At 48.1% G+C, this 15,750-nt stretch overlaps 1 pseudogene; it reads right to left on the reverse strand.

Annotated features, from left to right (window-relative positions):
• Nucleotides 1–332: 332 nt before the first annotated feature.
• Nucleotides 333–899, reverse strand: LOC115850546 (ferritin heavy chain pseudogene; annotated as a pseudogene).
• Between the last annotated feature and the right edge of the window lie 14,851 nt (nucleotides 900–15,750).

Below are 15,750 nucleotides of genomic sequence, written 5' to 3' on the forward strand. Positions count from 1 at the left end.
TATAAGGGGAAGATGGATTTTGCACTTTCCGGCGCCCCATGGAATGCCTTCTCCCTCCCTCTGTGGAGATCCTGAGCGGCATGTGGGTGGGGCATGGGTGGGTGGAGAGCCTCCTGGATACCTGTTTTAAAAAGTGAGCGATTTGCACACAGGAACCAAGGAGAGACCTTTATTTCTTTAGGACCCAAATAAGTTTATTGGAAGAAGTGGCAAAGCTGGAAGAAAAAAACTTAAGTGAACTTCTTCTGCAATGGCACTATTGCCGTGTGCATGGCAGGCACGGTGACCAGCGCTCTGGTCACCCTGTGGCTCTGGGGAAGTCCAGTCCACGCTCAGTTCTTGTCGCTGTCACCCAGGGTGAGCTTGTCAAAGAGGGACCCTGCCAGGTCGACGTCCGGGGCCCCCATCATGCTCAGGGTGGTGACATGACCCTCCAGCTCCCTGATGAACGCCACCTGCTGGCTGGGGTAGTGAGTTGCCAGGAAGTGGTGCAGGTGGGGGTCGCTCTTGTCGATGGCCAGCTGGTGCAGGTGGAGCAGGCTGTGGTTCATGAGCTTTTCCAGGAACAAGGTGCACTTCATGGCCTTGAGGCCGCTCTTCCAGTTGACACTGACTGGGCTCCTGATGTCTTGGAAGTCGAGGCGGCCCCCGCGCTGGGTCTGCAGGCGAATCAGGCACCGGGCCCGCATGCTGTGCTCGCGGGAGCGGCGCAGGAAGAACCGGGTGAAGTGCTTCAAGGCCACGTCGTCGCGGTCGAGGTAAACGGCCGTGGTCAGGCACATTAAGGACGCGTGGAACTCCAGGTTGAAATGGCTGTTGATGGCGGCCTCGCAGTCGGGGTGGTAGCTCTGGCGCACCTGCGAGGGCGGCGCGGGCAGCAAAGTGGGCGGCAAGTGCATCGTGGCGGGCGTGAAGGTGAAGCCGCGGGGCCTGCGGTAGCTGCCTCGGAGCGAAGAGGGCGGCCGCTCTGGGGTGGACCGGAAATGGTGTTCGTTTTGGGAGTCAGGCGGTGGGCTCCTGGTCCTGTTACCGGGAGAGGTCCTGTGGTGTTGGCGGGTCACAAACGCTGCACCCACGTTGCGTCACAGGCTGGGTAAGGCAGGGTGACTTTGACGTACGCACCTGGTATCTATTACGTTTTTAACGTTGCAAAAATATTTCTGTTTCCAAGGGCTTTCTCTTGTTCTCCAGTTGCGCCCTCTTATAGCACGCTGTTCTCATTTTATAAACCCATTGTCTTCCTTAAAATTCTGAGAATATGAATTTGTAAGTTTTGGTAATGTTCTCTTCCGTTTCCTGTATTATAGTTGTTTTCTTCTCCAGAAATAGTTCTGTTTGTTCATCATGATCTTCTCTTTCACTTTCCTCAAGTATCTGGCAACCATTTGTCCATTCGTATTTGGGAGTAAAGGAGTCATATGATCAGCCAAGGTAACTGGCATGGATCTGATCTACAGTTGGGACGCCATTTCACTAACAGTCTTCTGCTGTGAATGGAGGGGCTCAGTGTGTCAGTTAGTGAGTCTTTTCTATTTGGGGTACATGGTGTGGAGCTTGTAGGTAAGATAGGGACCATCCCAAGTGCCCAAAGCTTGGCATTTTCTGACATTAGAAGACTTTCGTGTATCTCTTCTGTAATAGATCGTGTCGTTCTCTTTTGTTTCTTCCTCTTCTGCTGAGCGGGTCTGCGGTTATCTCAAACCTGCTGTCGTATGGGTTCCCTTCCTGAGCCTTTGAATGACACAAGGAGACTATCACCCCATCGCCTGCACCACCACTGTGCACTGGATCTTGGTAAGAACAAAAAATAAAAATGTACTGTCTTAGGCCAGCAAGACTTGGGATATTTGTGACAGCAGTTAGCCTACCCTGACGAGTTACCCAAAGGAAATTCTGGCTGACTACGGGTTATAAGCCATTGTAAGCTTGTAGCATTTCCTCTTGGTGGAAATGCAGATGCAAAAGTTAAACAGTCTAGATAGAGCCGAATCATCTTGCTCTTCTTTCTTTTGCTAAATTCATCAATAATATGTATCAGTCCTGCTCCCTTTTTCCCTCATGGAGAGTGGAATGAAAAATCCCTCAAAGACCCATGAAGCACAAGGAGTAAGTTTTTCCGTTTCCCTCAGTGCTGGGGAAGAAACCCAGGCTGGTGCTCAGGTGGCCGGCCTTAAGCCGACAACAGGAGGCGTAAGGGATGGGACTGGCTGACCCCTGAACCAGTCAGCTGTGGTGAGGGAGATGTGGGTCACGTAGGAACGGGGGGCGCCCCCGGAACCACATAACCGGAGGATGTGTTTGTGTGGGGCAGCTCCCCCGAAGAGGAGGATACTGGTCCAGAGCTGGCAGCGGAGCTAGGGAGATGGTCCAGGGATTGTACCAGTTAGCCTTCCCGATTGGAGTGTGAGGGCTGGAGGCTGGAGGGAGTCCCAGACCTGTGTGTGTCCTCTCCACCACACAGCACGCCGGGCGCTGAGCACCTCATTCCCTGAGCAGTTGTTCGCCTTTGGAAAAGAGTAGAGAGAGAGAAAGGAGCAACAACAGTGGGCTCAGAAAGGCCTGGAAGAACGAGTTCGAGCCATCTGTGGGGGTGGAAAATGGCTTCAGCTCCCAAACGCAGCCTCGGGAGGCCCTGGGGCAGCGCTCTCCACGAAGGGCAGGGTTCGGGAGCCTGGCCGCAGTGAGCACCGGCTAACCAAGGGGACCAGGGCGCCATTCCCAGGCAAAGATTTGATGAGTCCTCACCAGACCCGGTGATTCCCTGCCTTCTCACTAATCCTCGCGATTCTGTGAGGGAGGATTGTTTTTATCATGTCCCACACGAGGAAACTGAAGTCTGCGATATAAACTTCTTGAGCAAGATGATGTGGAACCTGGAGTAAAGTCAGATCTGACTCTCAGCTACACCCCTGGTGACCTCAGTCAATAAAATGGGGTATACACAGGACGCTGTCATGTGGTTTCTTGAGGCCTCTCCCAGGTTTCCATAATGAGAGAACAAAGAGGTGCAGACAAACAGCTGTTCTGCTTCTGTAGCAGCTCAGTTACCCGCCTGCCCCCCTTCTCGGCACAGTCCTAACCTTCAGCAAGGCCAGGTTTCCCGTACGCGGCCATACAGGACAGTCTCTTCTTGCTCAGCTTCTACTAGGAAAGAAGTTTAAGTAAATTTTTGAAAATTTGTGGAGGACCACAGTTTGAGATGGAACAGAACTTTTCCTCAGCAGGCCGCCAAGCCCCTGACCATGGCCGGGACGAGGGCGTTGAACTTGGGCACCACTCCTGTCATGTGCCTCCTGGCCAACGCCTCCAGCGGGGTTGTTCTTGATTTACATTCTGCTGGTCTAATTGATAGGTGACATCTCCTCTGAAGTTTGTGATCTCTCATCCTCTTTCAATGGGGGTAATCAATATTTCATCCTAGGGTTAGACCAGAGACTTGGCCTGCCTTTCCACGTAGACTAAAATCAGTTTTCTAGAGAATTATTTAGCACCTCTCTCCCAAACTCCTGTCCCTTGGTCGATTCTCCAAATAACCATTGACACGTGTGTATGCTTCTTCCCAACCAGACTGTACTTGGTGATGTCTTGTGAAGATCACCACCCGTCTCCCTCTCTCCACAGTTTGATGCACGTAAATCCCCCCAAATTGCTTACTGGTTCTGTGTACCTGTTTGGTGTAAGTAAACCACACTTCTCAAATGTGGACGGTAAATCTTCACACCTGAGTTTTTAATCTGGGGGGAGGGGTGGGGCTGATACGTTCGAAAACCACCCATGTTCTGCACTTAGTGGCCAGCAATGGACTCAGACCCATTTCTTGGAGAAACGAGCGCAAAGAGCGATGTGGAAAATCCCCGGTCCTCAGTGCTTTCCTGACCGTTACTTTATGATTGAGAATGTGTTGTTCAAAAATCCACTACCTCAGTTGTACTTCTTCATGCAGAAGGAGTTCAAATGATTCCTCTGTCACGTGTGGCCAGAGACTGTGATTCTCTTGTGGAGAGTTGTAGTCTAGGTGTGGTCCTGTGGTTACTGACTGCGTATCAAAGGATCCCTTTGACCCAAGGAGGGGTGAGGAAGAACCCCTCCAGGAGGAAGGTAAACAACAGAAGTCTTGGGGGTGGGCTCAGCCTCTCAGTAGTGATGCTATTGTCCAGAAATGCCTGGGGCACTCACCTGGGCCATACTGCTTGAGGCAGCCCTCACAGACATTTCCCCTTTGGGAGCCAGTATTGTGATTAGACCCGCCCTCCCCCCCACCCCCCACCCCCCACCCCCCACCCCTGCCACCTTGCGGTTCTTATTATGATTGCAAGACACACTTCAGTAACAGCCATCAGAGAACTTCGAAGAAAAAACACGGTTTATTACTCACAGGTCCTGGAGAACACATGGCATGCGTGGAGGCACGCAGCGAGGTCATGGGTAGAAAGAGTACGTGTGCAGGCCTGGGCTTCTTTGACTGGGGTCTAGCACGGGATGCCTAGGGGTTCACAGGTTCAGTCTTTATTGGTGAATTTAAAACATGAGCGGGAATTACAATGCCAGAAGGGAAAAACAAGTGGTCAGGTGGTCAGTTCCCTCAGTCGACCAGAGATCTCCGAAACAAAGGAGGCTTCTGGGGCGGGGCCGCCTGACTCTTCCTCTAGTCCTGTAGCCGGCAGTGTGTTTATTCAAGATAGCTGTCTCTGATGTGGGTGCCTAGGCAATGCGAAGCTTAAAGTCAGGCACTTGCATTACAATAAAAAAAAAAACTAACTCAGCTGCTTACAGTAGAATCCCCCCTGTGATGCTGAAGCATCTGAGTTAGTGGTGAGGACGTTAACACCCTTCAGTCGCTTGTAGGCGGGGAGCTGTCTGGTTTGGAGCGCACATTGTGGCCTGCTTCCGTGGGGAAATATGATACAGCGCTGTCCTGCTGTCGGCGGGGGACAAACTCACAGTCTGGCGAGCCTCTTGGTATAGGGTAGGGTCAGCCAGCAAGGACCTAGCAAGTTCTGCAAAATCATATCATAGTAGGTCATCCCCCGATGCCATCGGGGCACTGCGTTTACTCCACTGTTTCTGGAAAGTCTTAGTCTCCATGGCAGCGTTCCGCAATATAAACTGGGAAGTCGGGCCATCTGGGTGAGCAGCTAGGTCTCCAGCTGGTGCCACGGCCCTGGGGTGTCATCTCTGGTATAGGACGCATAGGCATCTCCAGTGGTGAGCTCTTGGGCTGGGGCGGTATTGTCTGGAATGGTATCCTCTCCAGCAGTGAGTCTGTCTCACTCAGGGGTGAGGTCCTCTGGAGTGGTGGCCACCCAGGGGCGGGTGCATCCTCCCATGTGGCTGTGCAGTTGGGGTATTGATCATGGGCTGGGCATAGGCTAGCCTGATATAACTTAGAGGCTTCCCCGAGGACCGAGCTGCACGTCTGGTGCCTGCTGCTAGTGGAACAAATGGTTAAGAGCTCTCTGGGGTCATCAAGGGCACCTTTAGCAACAGAGTGGGATGCTGTCCTTTCCTTCCCGGAGGAGCTCATCCAAGCACATAAAGATTCTGGGCACATTTATATCCCAGGCTACGGGAGATCTTATGGGTGCTCCTTAGGCATTCCTGGGCTCAAGCCGTGAGGGCAATCAGTGGACAAATCCTGGGAGCACAGTCCCTGTACCCAGGTGGGTTTTATGTACGAGCAATCATAGGGCCAGTTAGCTTGTAGCAGTGTTTGATGTTGAAATTGGGCGAGTGTCATTTAGACATTGCTTCCAGCGGGCCCATTGCCTATAAAGGGATGCGATCCCCTTGCCCCTCAGACTCAGTGGCACACTAGCCTGAGCCCTTCCAACAGGGCTCGCCAACATTCCCTGCTTTGCCACCCTGTGGTGCTACTGTGGGCCGCAGCAGTGTTTTGACAGCATTCTATCTGGGTGAGGGTTAGGCCCAAGGGCTCTACCAGTAACCCTATCACCCAGGCGGTACAAAGCAATAAGAATAGCCATCAGCAGATGGAGCGCTGACGTTCGAATGAGCTGGGGTCAGGTTCCTTCTGGATGAGCTCTCTGTGTATTGCTTAATGGCTGAGCGCGGTTGCTTGGTGGGGGAAAGTACTGGGTCGCCTTGCCTGGCGTGGGGTCAGGCCACGACTTGTAGCTTGCTCGGCATGTTCTCATCCCCAAATGTGGCCTGCGTCCACCAAGCAGAGTTCCTTTCCCTCTTTCAGACACCCAAAGTGCGCCACTGGTTGGTCCCAGGGCGCTGACTTCTGCTTCCTCTAAATTAGCCGGGGCGTTCAGTTTCATCAGCCAGCTCTTGTGGCCACTGTATTTGGTGAGAGCGGCCGGTGTGGAGGTGGCTGCTTTTGGAGAGTCGTCACCGTTGGCAGGATTTCCAAAGAGATGATCTCGCACTGACTTGGTGGGCTTGTGGCCTGTGGGGCATTCAGTGGTGACGGGACCATATAGGACTCTCTGCCCTCGATCAGGCTATATCAGAGGGAAGCGGATGGTCAGATGATGAAAAAGAAAATCATAGCAGCATAGGGAAGTGGAGTCAGAGGTCAAAACGTAAAGGGCGTCGTGCTAGAGTGTGAAAGCTTGAGAACTGCCAGAAACGACCCGCAGTGGCATTTTGGAGGGTGTGTGATAATTGTGTAATCATTGGTATGAGGGGTATAAAGGCTCAGGGGGTGAGAATTAAGCAAGATGAGGGCCTGCGGCAAGAGTTGCATCCATTTCGAGAACCACTTGCTTGCAAATAATTTAAGTGGTGTCTCTTTAAGGAGGTCCTTAAGATGCTTGATGAGGCCAGCTACCTGGGGGCGGGATCCTAGATGGAAGTTTGGAAGAATGTTGGGTGGGAGAGCCCACTGTTGAATGTCCTGAGAGGTACAGTGGGTGCCCTGGTCAGAGTCAGCAGTGTTTGGCCATCTGAAGGGAGCAGCATTGAAGGTAGTAAGGAAAGAGATTACCTGTTTTGAGGAGGAATTGTGGGCGGAGTTCACCAAGGGAAGCCTCGTGTTAAGTATCAGTGATGGTGATGGGTTATCTGGAAGCCCCAGCAGAGCGGGAGTATGGTCGGTCTCCCCGGGGGAGTGGGTCCCCGTTGTTCGGTTTGGGTGCAGAGAATGCGCTCATCTATCACCACCTTGGCTGCCGCTGAGGAGGGGGGCGTCCCCTCGCACGAGCACGAGTTGTTAAGGCACGAATTCCCCGATGACCTGAGGTTGTGCGGGTCCATTTCGCAAGCTGGGGAGAAGGGTCGGTACCCTGAGGCATCTACAGGGCAGAGAGTGGAAGGCTGAGTGAGGGGGTCTGACCGCAGTATTCCTAAAAATGGCCTCGGGTGTGGAGCGGTTAGCGTGAGCAGAAACGTGAGAACTGATGATAGGGATGGGGGATTCTGCTAGTTCCTTGCGTATCTTGGAGCCCCAGATGGCCTTGCCTTGTATGAGAAAATTGTCCCGTAGCCATTGGCCAGACCCAACTGCAAGGCTGTTAGCAACAGCCCGGGAGGCTGTGAAAGGCCCCTTTTTGTGGCCTCCTTAAGGGCTGGGTGAACAGCTACAGGTTCTGCCAGTTGGGCTGAGCCAGGAGTGTCCTCCTCGACTAGAAAGGTGCCCGAGGCCGGGTGGATGGCGCAGCCCTCCAGCGAGCTGCATGGCATGCAGCGATGGCACTGCCCTCGGTGAAGAGCACTGACTCCCTGTCCATTTCAGACAGGTGGTCCCAAGGGGCTCCCCAAGTAGCCACAGGAGGAGAAAGCGGGGTGGGGTGGGGATGGGGGCTGTCACCTCTCGAGGCTCTCCGGCAAGGGGCTGAGCATGGGGGAAACCACATCCTCCTGTCATTTGGAAAGGCCTTTGACATCAGGTTTAGCCCTCCCCTGAAGGTACCATTTCCCTGTTACCAAGGAGGCATCAGTGGCCATGCTGAGCTTTTCTCTTAAGAGGCATCTCTCACCCAGGGCACTTGAGGAACTTGTGTTCAGAGTGATACCTGGTGGGGGCTGGCTAGGGGCTCAGTTCCTAAAAGAGCCCGAGAGGCTGCCAAAAGCTGGTGCCCAGGGGGCGTCTATGGGCCTGCCGCTGGGGTAGGTGCTTAGTCCACAACCCCATAGGAAGCCAGGTAGACTCCTGTTTGGTCCCGAGACTGCAGGAGGCCACTTGACATGGAATGTGGAACCAGTGGGGACTAAAGGTAAGACTTGCTGGACTGCGTACTGGGCACCTTGCAAAGCACACTTGTCGGGCTTTGCCCCAGTGGAAGGTGGGTGACTTGTGTGCGATTGCGTATACGATAGGGCGGGATGAGGGATGTGTTGCCTCCAGAACGTGAAAAGGCCTGATATGTGTTGTGCTTGTCTGAGTGTCGTGGGTGGTTGAATGGTGAGTAATTGATGTTTGGCCGTTGGGGAAATTTCTCAGCCCTTAGAGGACTAGATGATGCCCAGAAACAAGACAGATGAGGCCGGGCCTTGGCTCTTGAGGTCCGGGTGGTGTGCGAAGGGATGCAAATCTGCTCGTACTGCTTTCTCAGAGGAACCCTGAGCGTAATGTCATCAGCGTAATGCCCAAAGCGGCACCTTTCCAACTGTAAGGTGCTTAAGTCCTGGTGGCAGAGGTTATGTATGGTTGCAGGGCCGTTTCAGTATCCCACTGGGAAGCACGTAAATGTATAATCTGCCCCCTTCAAAAGTGAAGGCAAACGGAGCCTGGGATTCCTCCAAGGTGGGAACAGAATAGAAGATGTTAGTAGGTCAGTGAACACAGAGGACGCTCCTTGGGCCGACTGGACATCCTCAGTCAGTTCTATGTTATTAGGAATTGGAGCCTTACTGGGGAACCTGAGCCACTGAGGTTTTGATGGCCAACGGTCAGGTGCCTTTGGTTGGTGGCTGGCTTAAGTACTGGCCAAATGGGGCTACTGAACGGGGAGATGGTGGCTTCGTGACTCCAGTCTGAAGCACCTCTTTAATGACGTAGGTGTAGGCCTCCAGCGGCCTGTTTAAGTCCCTACTGGGGAAGGTTTACCGTCTTGACCAGGGGACGAAGAGTCCCTGGCGTCCATTTGGAGAGTCCCACCAGCAAGGCCAAGAACTTGGGCTTATTCCATGTGGCACGGTGTTGTGTCAGTGCCTCCATGCCTATAATAGGAAAGAACGAGCTGGGGGGCCACCACCAGAGGAAGCCATTTGAGGTGAAGGGTCCCAATAGTGATATCCGAATAGCTTTGTGAAGCTTTGATTGTTTTACCAGCAGTGCCCTGTAGGTGGAAGGGCTTCCCTTTTGGGGATACAGAGGGATTGCCTAGAATGACAGTGACTTGGGTCCCCTTGTCTAGTAGGGCCAAAAAGGACTGTGCATTTTTATTGTCCTAATGGACCACCAGAGTGGTACAGGGGTAATTGTCCCCAGGTGGTGGGACAAGCCCCTGGGAGCGGCTGATTTCCTAGGGTAGGAGCTTAAGTGGCTGCCAGTCCTGGAGGTTAGGGAAGCGGGCAGAGGGGGTAGCGGGGACGGGCTTGGGGCTAGAAGATGGCCGGCAGAAGAGGGCTGTAGCTGGGAGAATGTGAGTTTTGGGGCCTGGAGTTTAGAGAGTGGCTGTCCAGAGGTTAAGTAGCCAGGAACCCCAGGTTTTCCTAACTCCCAGTAGAGGTTTTGCCTGTGTATTCCCATAAGGGACAAAATTAAATCAGAGGTTTATTAGGAAGGGAGTGGGGAACCCTTCCCATTGAGGGACATTTGTTCGAGGGAGACCTTCCTGGAGCGGTGGTGACGGAGGGCCTTGAGTGTGACGTATTGGGGCATCTGGGCAGCAATCTCCTCTGTGTCTAGCAGCCATGTCAGTGCCCTCCAGTTGCCTGATGGATGGGTTCAGGAGTCCCCCCGAAATGTAGTAGCGCTGCCCTGTGATTAGGGGGGCGCCTTGTAAAAAGGAATTCTCTGGGCTTAGGGTCAGATGGGGCCTATTCAGGGTTGGAAATTCAGGGAGTCGTTTGGGTCACTGTGGTGATGGAAATGACAAAGCCATTGGATCATGCCAATTTTGCACAGCAGGAGGCACGGAGGACCCTCACGTGCATGAATGGTCAATGAAGGCCTTTTAAATTAGTGGTCTGACTGTCTCATTCGACCGTATGGCCTTGATCACGGCTGCTCTGGGGAGATCATTGAATTATTATGGCAGCAGTGACATTTTGCCGTGGGTACCGCAGGCATCGCACGACAGAGGCGATATGCAAAAGCACGTAGCAGCATGTCAGACCTCCAGCAAGCGGTGTTCCGTTCCCAGGTGGTGTTCCCCCCCTGGGCTGGTCAGCTAGTAAGCCAGTCGCAGCTAACGGGTATTCCTCTTGATTAACTGCAAGGCAATCATGCAGTCCTGCCAACAAGGCCAATTGTTTTGTGCTGGTCTCAACCTATCAGTAGTGATCTATTGGCTAGAAATGCCTAGGGGCACTCACCTGGGCCTGAGGTGAGCCCTCACAGACATTTCCCCTTTCAGAGCCAGTGGTGTGATTGGACCCGTCCTGGTGGTTCTTACGATGGCAACAACCATCAGGGAACTTTGAAAGAAAAGAAAAGAAAACCAAGGATTATTACTCACAAATCCTGAAGGATACATGGTACAGCTGGGGCCACTCAGCGAGGTTGTGGCAGAAAGGTAGTGGGCCTGGGGTTGTGTCTTTATTGGAGTCTAGGATGGGGTGCCTAGGGTTTCACAGGTTCACTCTTTGTTGGCGAATTTAAAACATACGGGTGGGAATTAAAGCTCGGGAAGGGAAAAACAAGTGGTCAAATGGTGAGTTATCTAAGTGGACCAGAGATCTCCGAAACAAAGGAAACTTCTGGGGCCGGGCCGCCTGGCTCTTCCTCTAGTCCTGTAGCCTGCAGTGTGTTTATTCAAGATAGCTGTCTTTGAAGTGGGTGCCTAGGCAATCCGAAGCTTCAGGTCAGGCACTTGCATTACAGAAACAAAACAACACAAAACAAAACCCAACTGTCTGGTGCTTACACTATATTTACATAAAGATGCCCTAATCTTATTGTACATCCTCTAGGGCAGGGATTGGTTACAAAAATGGCTGAGGGAGCAAGAGTGTCCTTCAAATGCGTAAGTCTGCCATATGGTTTTTCTTCCAGTTTTACTGAGATATAATTGACATGTAGCACTGATAAGGTTAAGATGTACAGCAGAATGGTTTGACTTACATAGATCATGGAGTGATTGCCAGTATGAGTTAGCATCAATCATCACATATAGATACAAGGAAAAAAACATGTTTTTCCTCGTGATGAGAACGCTTAGGATTTACTCTTAACAACTTGCATGTATACTATAGAGCAGTGTTAATTATATTCATCATGTTGTATATTACATCCCCAGTACTTATTTATCTTAAAGCTGGAAGTTTTCACTTTGTGACCGTCTTCATCCAATTTCCTCTCCCCACATGCCCCACCTCTGGTAACCACAAATTGAATCTCTTTTTCTGTGAGTTATTTTGCTTTGATTCCATATACAGGTAAGATGATACAGTATTTGTCCTTCTCGGACTGATTTCACTTAGCACAATGCCCTCAAGGTCTATTCATGTTGTCACAAATGGCAGGATTTCCTCCTTCTTTATGGCTGAGTAATATTCCGTTGTATATACGTATCCCATGTCTTTGTCCGTCTACAGGTGAAAGGATAACATTTAGGTTGTTTCCATGTCTTGTCTATTGCAAATAATGCTGCTCTGAACATGGGGCGTGGGGTAGGGACAGGTATCTCTTCAACATAGTGTTTTCACTTCCTTCTGATGTATTCCCAGAAGTGGAATTGCTGGATCATATGGTTGTTAATTTTTTTGAGGAATCTCCGTACTGTTTTCCATAGTGGCCGTACCAATTCGTAATTTCGCCATCAGTGCATAAGGGTTCCTTTTTCTCCATGTGCATGGTGGCATTCGTTATCTCTTGTCTTTTTGATGCTAGCCATTCTAACTGGTGTGAGGTGATATCGCATGTGGTTTTGATTTGCATTGCCCTAGTGCTGTTGAACATCTCTTCACGTAGCTGTTGGTCATTCATGTATCTTCTTTGGAAAAATGTCTATTCCAGTCCCTTGCCCATTTTTTAGTTGGATTGTTTGTTTGCTATTGAGTTGTATGGGTTCTTTACATATTTTGGATATTAACCCCATATCAGATATTTGGTTTACAAGAATTTTTTCCCATTCCATAGGTTGTCTTTTCATTTTGTTGGTCGTTTCTGTTGCTAAGCAGCTTTTTAGTTTGATGTAATCCCACTTATTTATTTTTTAAATTTTGTTTGCTTGCGCTTTAGTGTCATGTACAAAAAATTCATTGCCAATACCCATGTTAAGGAGCTTTTTACCTATGTTTACTTCCAGTAGTTTTATGGTTTCTGGGTTTACATTAAAGTCTTTAATCTATTTCCAGTAAATTTTTGTGAGTGGTGTAAGATAGGGGTCTCATTTCATTCTTTTACATGTGAAGATGCACTTTTCCCAGCCACAGTTATTGACGAGACCGTCTTTTCTCCACTGAGTATTGTTGCCTCCCTTGTCAAATATGACTTGACCATATACATTTGGGTTTATTTCTGGGTTCTTGATTCTGTTTCAGTGGTTGAGGTGTCTCTTTTTATGCCAGCACCGTACTATTTTGAAGACAGTAGCTTTACAACATAGCTTGAATTCAGGAAGTGTGACGCCTCCTGGTTGGTTGTTTTTCAGGATTGCTTTGACTATTCAGGGTCCTTTTTGGGTCCATCTAAATTTTAGGATTGTTGCTTCTATTTCTGTAAAAAATGCCATTGGACTCTTGGTATGGATTGCATTAAATCTATGGATGGCTTTGGGTAGTGTGGCAATTTTAACAATATTAATTCTTCCAGTCTATGAATGAGGAGTCTCTTTCCCTTTATTTATGTCATCTTTGATTTTGTTCATCAATGTCTCATAGTTTTCAGTGTAGAGATCTTTTGCCTGCTTGACTGTATTTTTTCCTAAGTAATTTATTGTTTTTGATGCTATTGTAAGTGGGATCATTTTCTTTGCTTCATTTTCAGATAATTCTTTGTTAGTGTATAGAAACGCTACTGATTTTTGCATGTTAAATTTGAATCCTACAACTTTATGGAATTTATTGATTAGATGGTAAGTTTTTGGTGGAGTCTTTAGGAATTTTTTTAGATATAAAATCATGTCTTCTGCAAATAGAGACAATTTTACTTTTTCCTTTAAAATTCTGATGCATTTTATTTGTTTTCCTTGCCTGATTGCTCTGGCTTAACCATCCAGTACTATGTTGAATAGAAGTGGTGAGAGTGGACACTCTTGTCTTATTTCTAATTTTAGAGGAAAGCTTTCAACCTTTCCACCTTTATTATTATATTAGCTGTTGGCTTGTCAACATTATGACCATGTTATGTTATTAAGTTGAGGTAAATTCTTTCAATACCTAATGTGTTAAGAGTTTTGTTTTAAATCATGAACAGATGTTGAATTTCATCAAATGCTTTTTCTGCGTCTATTGAGTTGATCATATGATTTTTATTTTTCATTCTATTAATGTGAGGCATCACACTGATTAATGTGAATGTGCTGAAACATCCCTGCATCTCAAGATAAATCCCACTGGATCATGGTGAATGGTCTTTTTAATATGCTGCTGAGTTGAGTTTGATAGTATTTTATTGAGAATTTTGAATCTGTATCTATCAGGTATATTGGCCTGTAATTTTCTTTATTGGTGGTGTCCTTTCCTGGCTTTTGTACCAGGGTAATGTTGGCCTCGTAAAATGAGTTTGCGAGTGTTCCCTCCTCTTTGATTTTTTTTGGAAGAGTTTGGGAAATATTGGCGTTAATTTTTTATTTTTATTTCTTTTTATTTTAAAAAATTTTATTGGAGTATAGTTGATTTACAATGTTGTGTTTCAGGTGTACAGCAAAGTGATTCAGTTATACATGTACAGACACGTATTCTTTTTCAAATTCTTTTCCCATTTAGGTTATTGCAGAATATTGAGTGGAGTTCCCTGTGCTATACAGTATGTCCTTGTCGCTTATCTTTTTAAAATATAGTAGTGTGTATGTCTGTGACCGCCAAACTCCCAGTTTATCCGTGATCCTCACCTTTCCCCTTTGGTAACAACAAGCTTGTGTTCTAGGTCTGTGAGTCTGTTTCTGCTTTATGCATAAGTTCATTTGTATCTTTTTTGTAGATTCCGCATATAAGCGATATCATCTGATATTTGTCTTTCTCTGTGTGACTTACTTCACTTATGAAGTAAGTAGGAAGTATGATAATCCCCAGGGTCACCCATGTTGCTGCAAGTGGCATTATTTCATTCTTTTTAATGGCTGAGTAGTATTCCATCATAGATATATGTACCACATCTTCCTTGTCCAGTCATCTGCTGATGTACATTTAGGTTGTTTCCATGTCTTGGCTATTGTAAATAGTGCCGCAGTGAACATTGGGGTGCATGTATCCTTTTGAAGCATGACTAACTTTACTGTTGTGTTTGGGCTCCTTATTCTTTTTTGTGTTTGTATCTATTGCAGATTTTCAGTTTGTGGTTACCATGAGGTTTTGACATAGCAGTCTATATACAAATAAGGTTGTTTTCAGTTGCCGGTCTTTGAATTTCAAATGCATTTCCAGTATCCTGCATTTGTACTCTCCTGTTCTCACGATTGCCGGTTTTGATATCACGTTTGTGTGTGGATGATTTCATACCTTTACTTTATGTTTGCCTTTACCGGTGAGCTTTCCGATTCGTAATTTTCTTGATTCTAGTTGTGGCCTTTTCTTCTCCTCCTAGAGAAGTTCCTTTAGGATTTCTTGTAAAGCTGGTTTTGTGGTGCTGAATTCTCTTAGCATTTGCTTGTCTGTAAAGCTTTTGATTTCTCTGTCGAGTATGAACGAGAGTCTTGCTGGGTAGAGTATTCTTGGCTGTAGGTTTCCCCCTTGTATCACTTTAAATGTATTGTGCCACTCCTTTCTGGCCTGCAGGGTTTCTGCTGAAAAATCAGCAGATAACTTTATGGGGATCCCCTTGTATGTTATTTGTTGCTCTTCTCTTGTTGCTTTTAATATTTTTTCTTTGTATTTACTTTTTGTCAGTTTGATGAACATGTGTCTCAGCATGCTCCTCCTTGTGCTTATCTTGCACGGGACTCCCTGCGCTTCCTGGACTTGAGTGTGTTTCCTTTCTCATGTTAGGGACGTTTTGGGCTATATTCTCTTCAAATATTTTCTCAGCCCTTTTGTCTCTCTATCCTCCTTCTGGGACCCCTGTAATGGAAATGTTGGTGCGTTTAGTGTTGTCCCAGAGGTCTCTGAGAGTGTCCTCATTTCTCTTCATTCTGTTTTCTTTATTCTGTTCCATGGCAGTGATTTCCACCATTCTGTCTTCAAGCTCACTTATTCGTTCTGCCTCAATTATTCTCCTACTGATTTCTTCTGATGTGGTTTCCTTTTTAGTTATTGTGTTCTTCATCTCTGTTGGTTTGTTCTTTAAATCTTCTAGTTCTTTGTTGAACATCTCTTGTATCTTCTCGATCTGTGCCTCCATTCTTTTTCCGAGACCTTGCATCGTCTTTGCTGTCACTACTCTAAATTCTTTTTCAGGTAGTTCGCCTATCTCCACTTCATTTAGTTGCTATTGTGGGTTTTTATCTTGTTCCTTCATCCTCCACATATTTCTCTGCTGTCTCATTTTGTCCGACTTTCTGTATTCGTGGTCTCCTTTCT

Source organism: Globicephala melas, chromosome X (assembly GCF_963455315.2).
Source record: "Globicephala melas chromosome X, mGloMel1.2, whole genome shotgun sequence".
NCBI lineage: Eukaryota > Metazoa > Chordata > Mammalia > Artiodactyla > Delphinidae > Globicephala > Globicephala melas.